Source organism: Dendrobates tinctorius, unplaced genomic scaffold, assembly GCF_039654945.1.
Source record: "Dendrobates tinctorius isolate UK_male_01 unplaced genomic scaffold, ASM3965494v1 ptg000045l, whole genome shotgun sequence".
Taxonomy (NCBI): domain Eukaryota; kingdom Metazoa; phylum Chordata; class Amphibia; order Anura; family Dendrobatidae; genus Dendrobates; species Dendrobates tinctorius.
This window is the reverse complement of record NW_027361713.1, coordinates 17,507,442-17,523,999: the sequence shown is the minus strand read 5'-3', so window position 1 is coordinate 17,523,999 and position 16,558 is coordinate 17,507,442.

Below are 16,558 nucleotides of genomic sequence, written 5' to 3'. Positions count from 1 at the left end.
ATGACTTGGGGCCCATGTTGTCTGCATTCTCGGTGGCCCCTCTGGCTGAGACCTATCCTGTGACCACCCGGAGACAAGCTCGAGCTGCGGAGGCGGAATTTCACTCAGGAGGCCCAGGTAAGACATCCCAGCCCTTCACGTATTCCCATAGAAAAAAGGGGGGTGGAAAAAGAACCACTAATATACGACCACAGATCCAGTATAAAAATAGAATATCTTTATTAGACAGGTATGTAGAACAAGACAAAAACAGTGTGGTAATACACATAGAATAACCACGTGGCATGGAAATTACAAGTATTACATTATTAGTAATAAAAAATATGCAAATAAAATGAAAAAAAAACAGACAATGTGATTTTCTGGATTTTTTTTTCTCAGTTTGTCTCCCATAGTTGAGGTCTACCTATGATGTAAATTACAGACGCCTCTCATCTTTTTAAGTGGTGGAACTTGTACTATTGCTGACTGACTAAATACTTTTTTTCCCCACTGTAAGTGCCGCCGTCATCTTTATCATACCAAAATCGACAAAACGTGAACTCTGGCTAATATACCAGTCCTAAATATATTACATCACAATATCGCTATTGCAATGTATATAACCATGTTAACCCAAAACGGGCAGCATAACACCAGGGGTCGATAATAGTAGCATCTTACCAAAGTATGACGGTGGTATAGAGAGTCATGGGGGGTCCGCGCGTCTGCCCCAACGCGCGTTTCGGATGCTCGTCCTTCGTCAGGGGCGTGGTAAACATCAGGGCCGGAGAGTTTAAAAAGGCCGCGGACCGGAAGTCCGACCGGAAGTGACGCATCCGCAGTCATGACGACCAGGGATGCGAAGTGGCGCCAACGTCAGTCAGTGTGCGCCAAGGCATCAAGGATACCATGGCAACGCATCGACTAGAGACGCCGGAAGCCGCGTCACAGCCCCGGACCATGACACGCATGCGTACTGGTCAGGACAGATCAAAATAGACCGATCCATACTCCATATGGATTGACACAGCAAATATTACCAATCACGGAACGGCCATAATGTTTAGAGAAAACTACGAAACGATCACCATCCATAACTCAAATACATGGTGATACTAAAAGGGCATAATGAGTACATTCAATAACAATATACAGCATCTAAAAAAATATCAATAAAGGTATATATACTTAAGAAAATATTGGCCACATAGACCGCATAGAGCACATCAATATAGATGCCATCAGATAATAACCTATGTCACCAATGATTAACAATAATATCTCATTAATAGCAGATATACCAAGTATATCGAACAGCTGGCAACGAAGGATATAGTGTAAGTAAACCTCATAGAACACATCAATGCACATGTCATCAAACAGAATAATTAAATTACCCATGTCGCCGATGATTAATAATAGTATCATCTATTAATATCGGATATATTGTACATCATATAACGTATATCAAACGACAAACAAAAAGGCATATAATGTAAAACAGGTAGATACATAAACCCACCCAATTAAACATTCCATTACATGAAGGCAATATAATAAACGTTTAGTAGACTATTGAATAGTTATATCCCTACACTTAACTACACAATATACCCCACAAGTAACCTCAAGTGGCTCAAAATATATGTAATTATGTTATACAAATATAACGAAAGTACACAACTATAATGGATTGGATATGACATATAGGAGTATGGCCCTCGTAGATCTCGATGAAGATGTTCCACGGATGCGGCTCCTGATGCAACGCAATATAATGAACTACAGGCCTACAATAAAAATACATTAAAAAATAAAAAATTAGTAACAGCCAAGTAAAAACAACCACGCTAAACGTGGGTAACTAGATGCATAAAGTGATACAATCAGTGGGTGATCATAGAAAAGACGCAAAATTAAGACATTCATTTAGTCCATTCGGGTGGACCGTATTGAGGGTCCATATCCATCTAGCCTCACACTGGGCCAAACGTAGTGAAAGCCTACCTCCCCGAATACCAATGTTCAAACTATCGATCCCTTTAACCCTGAAAGATTTGCTATCACACTGGTGATGTAACTTAAAGTGCCTAGGTATAGTCTTAAGCACCGAAACATCATTTTCACTCGCCACAGCTTGTATCCCCAGCATGTGCTCCCTGACCCTAACTTTCATAACTCATTATGCCCTTTTAGTATCACCATGTATTTGAGTTATGGATGGTGATCGTTTCGTAGTTTCCTCTAAACATTATGGCCGTTCCGTGATTGGTAATATTTGCTGTGTCAATCCATATGGAGTATGGATCGGTCTATTTTGATCTGTCCTGACCAGTACGCATGCGTGTCATGGTCCGGGGCTGTGACGCGGCTTCCGGAGTCTCTAGTCGATGCGTTGCCATGGTATCCCTGATGCCTTGGCGCGCACTGACTGACGTTGGCGCCGCTTCGCATCCCTGGTCATCATGACTGCGGATGCGTCACTTCCGGTCGGACTTCCGGTCCGCGGCCTTTTTAAACTCTCCGGCCCTGATGTTTACCACGCCCCTGACGAAGGACGAGCATCCGAAACGCGCGTCGGGGCAGACGCGCGGACCCCCCATGACTCTCTATACCACCGTCATACTTTGGTAAGATGCTACTATTATCGACCCCTGGTGTTATGCTGCCCGTTTTGGGTTAACATGGTTATATACATTGCAATAGCGATATTGTGATGTAATATATTTAGGACTGGTATATTAGCCAGAGTTCACGTTTTGTCGATTTTGGTATGATAAAGATGACGGCGGCACTTATATATCTTGTTATAGTCTCCCTTGGATGGCAGCTATTTGATCTTTATAGGATAGTGATTTATTGGCTCACTGGGATGTTATGATATGCCTTCAGGGTGTATTAGACCAGCCATTGATGCGGTTTACAATAAGTATTGGGAATTTAGGTGCCTAGATAAGTATTGTATATGTATATATTCATATTCTATCTGACTTGTAATACTAATTCATGAGTTCCTGGGTGGGGTCTGCCACATTTTCCATGCCACGTGGTTATTCTATGTGTATTACCTCACTGTTTTTGTCTTGTTCTGCATACCTGTCTAATAAAGATATTCTATTTTTATACTGGATCTGTGGTCGTATATTAGTGGTTCTTTTTCCACCCCCCTTTTTTCATAGTGCTTTTACGATGGATTTTTATTGGGGTCCCTTTCAACTAACGGTTACATACAGGTTGAGCACTTAGTATGCATATAATGTGTTATTTCAGCCTGTTTGTGTTTATGAGTATTTCTTTTGATTTACGTATTCCCATAGCCAGACACATTTCTTGGGCCACCCCAGAGGAATTTAAGAGGGAGTTACTTGAGGATCCTTCATTAGAGGGATATCATGGGAAGGCACAGGAGGGGAGAGGAGTACTGGAAGGGGAACAGTTTGTATGGAAGCAGGGACTCCTCTACCGGATCACAGAGCAGCACCACACAGGGACGAGCCCCACTATAAAACAACAGCTGGTAGTTCCCAAGAAGTATAGGCAGGAGTTACTGCGAATCTCTCATGATATACCCTTGGCTGGGCACTTCGGCGTCAGTCACACCAGGCATCGTCTGACACAAAACTTCTTTTGGCCGGGGGTAACCTATGATGTTCGTCAGTACTGCCAGACCTGTGACAGTTGTCAGCGCATTGGCAAGAGGGGGGATCGATGCAAGGCCAAATTACACTCCCTCCCCATTGTGGAGGAACCATTTAGCCGAGTAGCGGTTGATCTGATAGGACCGTTAGCCAAACCCAGTCCGTCCGGGAAAAAGTATATATTGACAGTGGTAGATTATGCCACACGGTATCCAGAGGCGGTTGCGTTACCTAACATATTGGCAGAGACGGTGGCGGCCGCCCTGCTCCAGGTTTTCTCACGGGTTGGATTTCCCCGGGAGATTATCTCGGACCAGGATACCCAGTTTACAGCAGAGGTGACCAACCAACTGTGGAAGCTGTGCGGCGTAAAGTCCATTAGAAGCGCCCCATACCACCCGCAAACCAATTGGTTGTGTGAACGCTTTAACAGGACATTAAAACAGCTCATTGGGACTTTTACCAGGACCTACAGGGACTGGGAGAAATTCTTGCCACACCTCCTGTTTGCCTATCGGGAGGTGCCCCAAGAATCCACGGGGTTCTCCCCGTTCGAGCTGGTATACGGGAGACGGGTAAGGGGACCCCTAGACTTAGTGCTGGAACACTGGGAAGGGGAGGGCCTCATAGAAAGGTTACCTATTGTACCCTATGTGCTGGAATTCCGGGACCGCCTACACAGCGGCGCCAGCACGTATGGTTCGATCGGAGGGCCAGAGAGGGCACTTTGTAAATAGGACAGAAGGTCCTGGTGATAGAGCCCACTAAGCAGAATAAGTTTCAAGCTGCATGGCAGGGGCCCTACCAGGTAGTGGGGAAAATAGCTGACGCAACCTATAATGTCGCCGATTGTGACGACCCCAGGGTTATCTGCATGTTATACGTGAATATGCTGAAGACCTACCGGGAGCGCCCTGAAGAGGCAGTGGCCATCTGTGCACCTGAAGCAGAGGATTTAGCTGGACTTCCCTTGCCGGATGTCTTAGGGGAAAGGACTCAGTCTAAAACATGGGACCAGGTACACTTGGGTGAAGACCTAGGCCCCCGGGAGAGACAGCAGGTGGAGGCGTTGTTGAGGCTGCGACAGAGGATGTTTTCAGAGAGACCGTGGTACACTCGCCTGGCACAACACAAGGTTGAGACCCAGGATCAGACCCCCCTATGACAAAACCCCTTCCGCGTCCCTGAGTCTGTACGAGAGAGGATGCGACAAGAGATACAAGAGATGTTACGTTTAGGGGTCATTGAAGAGTCAGATAGTCCCTGGGCATCCCCTGTAGTGTTAGTGCCCAAGAAGGATGGGACTACACGGTTTTGTGTAGACTATCGTAAGCTCAATGAGAAAACAGTGACGGATGCATACCCCATGCCGCGTGTGGATGAGTTGTTAGACCGGCTGGCGGGGGCAAAGTATTTGACCACCATCGATCTATGCAAAGGCTACTGCCAGATTCCCCTTAGTCCTGACGCTATTCCCAAGTCGGCATTTGTCACCCCGTTCGCCTTATTCCAGTTTCGAGTTATGCCATTCGGGATGAAGAATGGCCCGGCGACCTTCCAATGGCTGGCTGACCGGCTTCTGGATGGTCTCCAGGACTATGCTTGTGCCTACCTGGACGACATCACCATCTACAGTGCGATATGGGAAGAGCATCTAAATCACCTAGAGACAGTATTGGACAGGATCCACCAGACCGGAATCATCCTGAACCCAAACAAGTGTCACGTGGGCAAAGCAGAGGTTCAGTATTTAGGGCATTGGGTGGGAAGTGGGAAACAGCGACCAGAACCAGCCAAGATTGAGGCCATAGCCAAATGGCCCATCCCACGCACTAAAACCCTGGTCATGGCGTTTCTATGGACAGCGGGGTATTACAGGAAATTCGTTCCCAATTACAGCAGCGTAGCCAAGCCCCTCACTGATTTGACCCGTAAGAACCAACCCCGCCAGGTAACCTGGACCTCAGAGTGTGAGGAAGCCTTCCGCCAACTAAAGGACACCCTCACCAATACCCCTGTATTGGCCGCACCCAATCCAACTAAACGTTTCCTTGTTCACACAGATGCTTCTATGTTTGGATTGGGGGCAGTACTGAGCCAAGTCGGGCCGGATGGCCAAGAACACCCGGTAGCTTACCTGAGTCGGAAACTACTGCCCCGTGAAGTAAGCTATGCGGCCATCGAGAAGTAGTGCCTGGCGGTAGTATGGGCACTCAAGAAGTTGCAACCATATTTGTATGGACGACAGTTTTCCCTCCTAACGGACCATAATCCCCTAGTCTGGCTTAATCGGGTCTCCGGAGACAACGCCAGATTGCTGCGGTGGAGTTTAGCCCTACAACCTCTGGACTTCACCATCCACCACAGACCCGGCAAACAAAATGGTAACGCCGATGGACTAAGTCGACAAACGGAACTTGTACCAACCCCATAAACTTCGGTCATCCCCAAACCGATCCGTTGAGGATCAGACTGCATGCCGATCGCGTCGCTGAAAAGGGGAGCCGTGTTACGTGTTACAGAACCACTCAGCACCCAGAATATGTTGTGCAGTTATATGTATGTATAATAGGTTCTATGTGAGATGCGTTTCCCAGGGCTGCGCCCCTGCAGAGGGGACACGATATTCTCCTTTTGTCCGCCCTCCCCCCACCTTTGTAATTCCCACAGTAAACATCGGCAGGCTCTGGCCACCTACGGCTTTTGTAATGCATGTCTGGCCTGCCGCTTTTCTAGTGGCCTGCCCTCTGTATCTGTGTGATATATTCTGTGTCCTGTGAGTAAAGTGTTGTCAGACTGGAAATACGTGGAGAAGCAGTGATCTTTTATATGCGCCCATGTAACCAAGGAATTCCAGCCAGCGTCATTCATTCAGACTCCAGCCAACGCAGAGCGGACCTCCGAAAACACGGGGTGGTACTGAAAGAGGTACCCCAACTTGGGTAGACTTCTGCAATCACTCGACTTTCCGTCTGTACTTGTATCCATCTTATTTCCTCTTGGGGAGAGTCTGGACTGTCTTACTGAGACTGAAATATATATGAAGATTGAAAAATACCCCAACAGTGTATACTGGTGTACGCTTCGAATACAAAACCCTTTTTCTACTTTTTAGATTCTTGTCTAATCCATACTGAGGCTGTGAGTGTCTTTGTCGGACTCCGGAAATATACACGCAGATTTTTATTGTTTAAACTATGCTGTATATATACCTGCTATCCAGTGATACTGTACCCTTTCTCAACTTTCTACAATCACGTCGAATCCATACTGGGCCTGAGACCGTCTGAGTCTGCCTCCTGATATATAGACATAGGTTTTTAATGTGTAAACTATGCTATATATACCTGTTATCCGGTGATACTGTACCCTTTCTCAACTTTGTACAATCATGTCAAATCCATACTGGGCCTGAGACCATCTGAGTCTGCCTCCTGATATATAGACATAGGTTTTTAATGTGTAAACTATGCTATATATACCTGTTATCCGGTGATACTGTACCCGTTCTCACCTTTGTACAATCACGTCAAATCCATACTGAGACTGAGACTGTCTGAGTCTGCCTCCTGATATACAGACATAGGTTTTTAATGTGTAAACTATGCTATATATACCTGCTATCCGGTGATACTGTACCCTTTCTCAACTTTGTACAATCATGTCAAATCCATACTGGGCCTGAGACCATCTGAGTCTGCCTCCTGATATATAGACATAGGTTTTTAATGTGTAAACTATGCTATATATACCTGTTATCCGGTGATACTGTACCCTTTCTCAACTTTGTACAATCACATCAAATCCATACTGGGCCTGAGACCGTCTGAGTCTGCCTCCTGATATATAGACATAGGTTTTTAATGAGTAAACTATGCTATATATACCTGTTATCCGGTGATACTGTACCCTTTCTCACCTTTGTACAATCACGTCAAATCCATACTGGGACTGAGACTGTCTGAGTCTGCCTCCTGATATATAGACATAGGTTTTTAATGTGTAAACTATGCTATATATACCTGCTATCCGGTGATACTGTACCCTTTCTCAACTTTGTACAATCACGTCAAAGCCATACTGGGCCTGAGACCGTCTGAGTCTGCCTCCTGCTATATAGACATAGGTTTTTAATGTGTAAACTATGCTATATATACCTGTTATCTGGTGATACTGTACCCTTTCTCACCTTTGTACAATCACGTCAAATCCATATTGGGCCTGAGACCGCCTGAGTCTGCCCTCTGATATATAGACATAGGTTTTTAATGTGTAAACTATGCTATATATACCTGTTATCCGGTGATACTGTACCCTTTCTCAACTTTCTACAATCTTGTTGAATCCATACTGGGCCTGAGAATGTCTGAGTCTGCCTCCTGATTAGAGATGAGCGGTGTTCGAGTCGACCTGTTCGCCAAGTTAAAATTCCAGGTGTTTTGGGCGTTGTTCGAGCCGTTCGTCAAACTCGAACACTTTGCTTAAAATTCGGCTGTTCGAGGTTCCGTTCAAGAACGGTTCGTTCACCAAAAGCGTAACTTCATTTTCACATTAATAATGATTTTCAATGTTAATAGACTGTTTCATGGCATAGTAGCGGTGTGTGGTAGCAAGTGGTGTAGTACACCTGTCAAGGAGCTACATCGTGTGTGTTTCTAATAATTTTTTACCGCATCTTGTCCAGAAAATCCTTTTGGGCCTTGTAGCACTGTCTGCTACTCAGCAGAGGAGCCCACCAGTGAACCTAGCTATGCCGCCTGTTTATGAAAGAACCAGTTTTTGACTGCATTTAGCACAGTTAATACTTTGGGCCTAGTCACTGTGTCTGCTACTCATCAGAGGAGCCCACCCATGAACCAAGCTGTGCTGCCTGTAGAATCGACAAAGCTTGCAATCTGTCCATCTTTTCTGTAGCTGGCATGGTTGAAGTTTCCCGGGTGGAGTCGAATTAAGCCGCAGGCTCCACTCCTGGTGGTGCCCTTCTGGACATTCCTTTAAGGTTCAGCTTTGCAACCATAGTGCCCCCGGAAACCAAACACTTTGCCTTCATGGACGCTGTTTGGAGGTTCATGGGAATAATGCCGCCCGATCGGCAGTTGGCATAATTTATGGTGGGAAGTCCGACGGTATATGATCGTCTTCGATTTCTGATTTTTAATTTTTTTTTGTATTTTACATTTTTATTCCAGCCATTCTTGACTTCATAAGGGCATGACATGCCTATATCTGTGTCTCCCCCTCCTCCTTTTACTCCTCCAACTCTTTTCTATATGTAGCTGCCCTTTTCCATATGTTATTTTTGTATTCTGAGTATTTTTGTGTTTTGCCTGCCATTGTTTTCAATGGTGTTCGACGGTATTCGTCGAACGTTCGACGAACATTCGACGAACTTGCCTCCTGTTCGACGAACCAAAACGAACTCGATCACTAGCAGGGTGGCTCAACACTACTCCTGATATATAGACATACATTTTTAATGTTTAAACTATGCTATATATACCTGGTATCTGGTTATACTGTACCCTTTCTGCCAGGAAGTCCTCCTCCACCCACCACTCTAAGTGTATCATTGACATCAGGAACATTGTCCCACATGTGTGATTATTTCTTGCGGATCTTCTTGTTATATTGTGGTGTGATCCATCCTGAGCGTTTGACAGTCTGTGGGTTACTCCTGCAATTCAGATGTATATTTAAAAATTACCCCATCACTATTGTTTACAGCTCTACGCTTGTGATACATTACCCATTTACTGCTTTTTATATTCTGGTCTAATCCAAACTGACCAAGTGAGAGTTATTTTCTGACTGTGGAAATAAATACTGAAATTGACAACAATGACCCCTTCACTGTGTACAGTCATGGCCAAAAGTTTTGAGAATGACACAAATATTGTATTTTCACATGATCTGCTGCCCTCTGGTTTTATGTGTGTTTGTCAGATGTTTTTATCACATACAGAAATATAATTGCAATCATATTATGAGTAACAAAAGGTTATATTGACAGTTAGAATAAGTTAATGCAGCAAGTCAATATTTGCAGTGTTGACTCTTCTTCTTCAGGACCTCAGCAATTCTCCCTGGCATGCTCTCAATCAACTTCTGGATCAAATCTTGACTGATAGCAGTCCATTCTTGCAAAATCAATGCTTTAATTTTGTCTGAATTTGAAGGTTTTTGTTTGTCCACCCGTCTCTTGATGATTGACCACAAGTTCTCAATGGGATCAAGATCTGAGGAGTTTCCAGGCCATGGTCCCAAAATCTCTATGTTTTGTTCCCTGAGCCATTTAGTTATCACCTTTGCTTTATGGCAAGGTGCTCCATCATGTTGAAAAAGGCATTGTTGATCGCCAAACTGCTCTTGGACGGTTGGGAGAAGTTGCTCTTGGAGGACATTCTGGTACCATTCTTTATTCATGGCTGTGTTTTTAGGCAAGACTGAGAGAGAGCCCATTCCCTTGGCTGAGAAGCCACCCCACACATGAATGGTTTCAGGATGCTTGACAGTTGGCATGAGACAAGACTGGTGGTAGCGCTCACCTGGTCTTCTCCGAATAAGCCGTTTTCCAGATGTCCCAAACAATTGAAAAGGGGATTCATCAGAGAAAATGACTTTACCCCAGTCCTCAGCAGTCCACTCCCTGTACCTCTTGCAGAATATTAGTCTGTCCATGATGTTTTTTCTGGAGAGAAGTGGCTTCTTTGCTGCCCTCCTTGAGACCCGGCCTTGCTCCAAGAGTCTCCGCCTCACAGTGCGTGCAGATGCACTCACACCTGCCTGCTGCCATTCCTGAGCAAGCTCTGCACTGCTGGTAGTCCGATCCCACAGCTGAAACACTTTTAAGAGACGGTCCTGGCGCTTGCTGGTCTTTCTTGGGCGCCCTGGAGCCTTTTTGGCAACAAGGGAACCTCTCTCCTTGAAGTTCTTGATGATGCAATAGATTGTTGACTGAGGTGCAATCTTTCTAGCTGCGATACTCTTCCCTGTTAGGCCATTTTTGTGCAGTGCAATGATGACTGCACGTGTTTCTTTAGAGATAACCATGGTTAACAGAAGAGAAACAATGATGCCAAGCACCAGCCTCCTTTTAAAGTGTCCAGTGGTGTCATTCTTACTTAATCATGACAGATTGATCTCCAGCCCTGTCCTCATCAACACCCACACCTGTGTTAATGGAGCAATCACTGAAACGATGTTAGCTGGTCCTTTTAAGGCAGGGCTGCAATGATGTTGAAATGTGTTTTGGGGGATAAAGTTAATTTTCTAGGCAAATATTGACTTTGCAAGTAATTGCTGTTAAGCTGATCACTCTTTATAACATTCTGGAGTATATGCAAATTGCCATTAGAAAAAATGAAGCAGTAGACTTTGTAAAAATTAATATTTGTGTCATTCTCAAAACTTTTGGCCATGACTGTACAGCTTTACTCTTCAGATCCATTACCGTTTTGCGGCTTTTTATATTGTGTTGTAATCCATACTGAGCCTGAGAGCGTCTGTGTCTGCCTCCTGAAATATCTACGGAGATTTAGAATGTTTAAACTATACTATATATACCTGCTATCTGATGATACTGTACACTTTTTCTACTTTTTATATTCTTGTCTAATCCATACTGAGCCTGTAAGCGTCTCTGTGTGACTGATGTAATATATAGGGAGATTGACAATTATCCTTTGACTGTATAGAGCTGTACGCTTCTGATACAGTACCATATATCTGATGTTATTTTGGGTTCATGCTCTGCAAAATTTTGAAGTTTGGTGGAAGAGACTGCGGGCGTGGGCGTGGGGGGGCCAGCTGGTGCTGATGGTGGTGGTGCATCTGCTGGTAGTGGCAAAAGCACAATAGCAGCTAAGGCAGGAGGTGTTGAGCCTGCATCATGATCTGGCTCCGGAATGCCTGGAAGGCTACCTTTTCTGGGAGTAGGTTAACCGCTTTTAAAGCCGGAGCATCAGGAACTGGTTTTTGCTTACATTGCCGAAACAGACTCCAGCAAATATGCCCTCCTCTTCTGAAGTTTTAAAAAATGCAAGAACTGAGTCGTCAAGTGCTGGCTCCTGGTCAGGATGAACCCCTTTCCTTGTGTCCTTTACATCCACCAAAAGTGAATGATGCAGCAGGCAACACTTCATATTAGTCCATGTAGCTCTTTCTATCATACCATGCCTGGGTTATCAAGTCAAATCGTCAATTCCCCAGTCCAAGATGAATCTGACATGGAGTGTGGGTGGCCAGCCAGGGCAGTGGGGTTAATCGGTACCGGGTCGGTGTCTCAGAGGGATGTGTCACGTTGGTGGTGATGACCCGTTCCGTGGCTCTGGGCATCCATGCAAAGGGGTGAATAACGTTTATAGGTGAAAGATACGTGATGCCACCTGTGGTTTCTGATCAGATTGACCCTTGCTGCAGTGTCGCTTCTCTGGGACAGATGTTGTGGTGCAGCTAAGATGTAGAAGCCCTGCACAGGTAGGGCCGTAGTCGCAGGGCAGATGAAAGAGTTGGTAGATGGTGTGCAGTGCAGGATGTAGCAGAGACGTGCGCCAGGCACAGGAGAAAGATGACAGACACAGTCGTGCAGTTCCTTTACCTGTATTTGGTAAGTGCCGTCCAGGACCCAGAGTACAGATGGAGAAGGAGTTGGTCAGCCTGGAAGCAAATTTGGAATTCTCTCTCTGCAGATAGGTAGTGTGGCCTCCGTTCTAGCGCTTATCTGAGGTACTCGCAGTACTGAGTTCACTGAAGTTCCCCCTGTTGACTCTCTTTGGAACTTTCTCGTATGGCAGGCAGCCATAGCCTTTTCCTTCTGGCTCACACACGTCGCTGCTGGGGCCTCCAAGCCTTAGTTGGGAACAGAGCATTTACAGCTGCTACTTCCTCCGGTTTCTGCTGCAGGACCGTCAGTGTCCCTACAAACTCTGAAAAATGAGGATGAATGACCTCATGGAGATCAACATCCAACACTGCGGAGACACCATCACATTTCTCAACGCAGTGATGCTAGAGCAATGCACCCATCCCTTAAGGGAAATATGCAAAAACATGTAAATCAAAAACCGCGGAGACACCATCACATGTTTCTCAACGCAAGCAATGACTAGCCAGGTCTTTCACCGGGAAGGAACAACCACAGGAAGGGCAGTCTCCAATGAAGGAAACCACCTATGCCAAAACATGGTATCCATCCACAGACAGCTGTTTTGGGGTATTGCCCCTCATCAGTGTGGAGTAAGAAACTGGCTAGTAGGAGCAATGCCTAGTAAAAACTGTGAAAAATGAGGATGAATGACCTCATGGAGATCAACATCCAACACTGCGGAGACACATCACATGTTTCTCAACGCAGTGATGCTAAAGCAATGCCCCCATCCCTTAAGGGAAATATGCAAAAACATGTAAATCAAAAGCCGCGGAGACACCATCACATGTTTCTCAACGCAAGCAATGACTAGCCAGGTCTTTCACCGGGAAGGAACAACCACGGGAAGGGCTGTCTCCAATGAAGGAAACCACCTATGCCAAAACATGGTATCCATCCACAGACAGCTGTTTCTTTTTTTTTTTTTTTTAAACCATTCAGGTTAGTTATAAACAACTCAATATAAGCTCATCAACTTAAACATCGTTTTTCAACTCTCATCATCATGGTTCATATTTATTTTAGTATAACAAACCAAGGGTATACACAAAAGACATCCTGAACATCAATAAACATCACTAAAATTCACTGATATTTGATCAGGTGCTGCCATTTTTTAAATTTCCAGACACCCTCTGCATCAGAACCACCACCGCCTTCGCTGTCTAATTTATAAATCAAGTATAATCTAGAAAGGATCAGCCCGACACACTTATTCACAGATACATGCTTCTCTTTGAAAATTCCTAAATTCCTCACATCCCACAAACTCTGCATAACACAAGTCATAATTAACTATAGGATTCTATTTTTCACACGACCACATGCACCAATTCCAAACGTCGCAACATGCCAGTCAATAAAACTCACACCTGCTAACTCCTTACACAACCTACCTACACACTTCCACACACTGCACGCGTAATCACAGTCCCACATAGTATGCCACACAGTCTCACATCCACCACATCCTTCCCTCGGGCACACATCAGTTCTGGTCAGACCTCGTCTCTTCTGAACCTGTCGCACAGGCAAAATATTGTGCAAGGACATCCATACAATATCCCTTTGACTATTAGACATCCCGTGCGTTTCCAAACTCTTCCATGCAACCGAAACTTCATTCCCTCTCAACCCCACAATATTACATTCCACATCATTCTTACGTATTATTTTCATCACTTTCTTAGCCATTCTAAAATCATTCATCGGTACACTCAGCAAATCATGCTTCCTCACAAACTTCTCAATCACCTCATACCAGACCGGACACTGGAAAGCAACAGGCACTCTAGCATCCCTCTTTCTCCAACATAAGCCATATAACATCCAACCAGCGGAATAACTTGCCATATCCGCTCCCTTATTTCCTTTATTCAGCAAAATAACAACAGTTTTGATATACTGAAGCCCCAGAAAAATCTCAATGTTTGGAAAGGACATGCCACCATGGTGACACGCCTTGAAAAGACTCTCTCTCTTAAGTTTCTCTATTTTACTGCTCCAGAAAAAAGTAAAAACTAACTTTTCCACTCTTTTTATTTTCCTACATGATGGTGGAAAAACTTTTGTAATAAAAAGCAAAATCGGAAGAATCACCACTTTTATGACCAAAATCTTACCACTCAAGGTCAAGTCTCTCAGCCGCCAAAAATTTAACTTACGCTCTATGCGCAATCCACACTCCTCCCAGCTCTCCTTACCTTCCAAGTCCTTATTAAATAATACTCCCAGCACTTTGATAGCACCCTCCTCACACTTTACCCCCTCCATTTTAACCCTGTCATCCCAAAACATTTAAAACTACATTTATTCCAATTCACTCTAAAGCCAGATGCACCACAGAAAAACTCCAGAAGCAACTTAACCCTACTTATAGACGCAACACTTTCACTCACAGCCACAACATCATCCATATATCCAAGAACTTTCACATGCTTCCCACCACTCCCAGGTACCAACAAACCTCGCATTATTTTATCACATCTCACCAAGCACAACAAAGGTTCAATCACACATACAAACAAGACAGGGGACATGGGACACCCCTGCCTTACACCAGACTTAATATTCACTTTCTCACTCAACCACCCATTAACAAAAAACTCACTTGACACACAATCATACAAAGACATTATCCCATTCACAAATTTTTGAAGAAATCCCATTCTATCCAGAACTTTAAACAAAAACACATGCGAGACCCTATCAAACGCTTTCTCAAAATCAATTGACAGAACCATACACTTCCGTTTCCTTCCCATGCAGTCTCCAATCAAATCCCTTAATAACAATAAGTTATCACTCATACTTCTTCCAGGCACAGCACACACTTGATCCTCATCCACAACACTACCAATCACCTCACGCATACGATTCGCCAACAATTTACTATAGATTTTGCAATCTGCGTTCAGCAATGTTATAGGTCTCCAATTCTCTAAACACTTTCTCTCACCTTTCTTTTGCACAAGCACAACCACCCCCTCTTTCATTGATTCACACAACTTACCACACACTCCCACATATACTTACGTATCTCAGTCAAATCAGCACCCAGAAAATCCCACGCCTTCACATAGAATTCTACCGGCAATCCGTCTTTACCTGGAGTCTTATTCTTTTTAGCACTCTTCATCACATTTTCTACTTCTTCCATAATTACGTCCTCATTCAAAATATCACATTCTCCACTATCCAACTTGTTCTCTAACCCATTCAGCACTTCTGAAACAAGACCAGAATCAATCAATTTTTTATCATATAACTTGCTATAGAACCTATTCACCTCCTTTATCCATTGTCACCTGACACACACAAACCATTCCTATCCAGGATTTTATCCATATCAGCCTTTCTCCCATTCATTTTCTTAAAAAAGAACCTCGTGCACTTTTCATCTTTCTCAAGATGTTCTATTTTGGTGCGATAGATGATTTCTTTCCCTTTTTCATCCATAACACTCTTTAATTCACTCTTTGTCTCAGCCAGCAGATCAGACACATCCATGCCACTTTCTCCACACTTCCTTAACCAGTCTAAGCGCCTGTTTAAATCATTAAATCTACTCCGATAAATAGCAGCTTTTTTATAGCCCCACTTTTTAAAGAATTTTTTGCAACACACCTTAACCCAGTCCCACCATTCCAGTAAACACGCAAAATCCCTCTTACATACTCTCCACTCTTTATACTTTATTTTTAATTCATTCATCACATCCTCATCTTCTAACAATCTTACATTCAGCTTCCAAACCCCACCCCCATACACACGGGCATCAATCGCACTAAACACACCTCTCAAACACTCATGATCAGAAAAAGGTACAGCATTTTGTTCAAAATTCATACACAACATATTTTTGGAAAACAACATTTTATCTATCCTGGATGCAATACCACCCCTATCAGCATGGTACGTTGGCGGTGGTGGGATGCCAAATTTCAGAGCAGCAGCATCTAGAAGGGAAAAATCAGAAATAAGATTGGATAACTTTTTACCAGTTATGTCACAATTTCCTTCTGTGGTGCAATTAAAGTCTCCAACTAAAACTGTAGGCATTTTGCCTGGAAGAAACAAACTTAATTTTTCCAAAAGAGCCAGACGCTCCTTTTTCCTGTCGTGTCCTGATGGACAATACACATTAATAATTCTAGCCCGCCACCCCCTATAGCTAACATGTGCAATTATATATCTACCCACCTCTACCACGGTGTAGCTATCTAAACTAATCTCCCTGTTACCCATTAATATCCCTACACCATCATTCCTATTAACACATGAGCCAGACCAT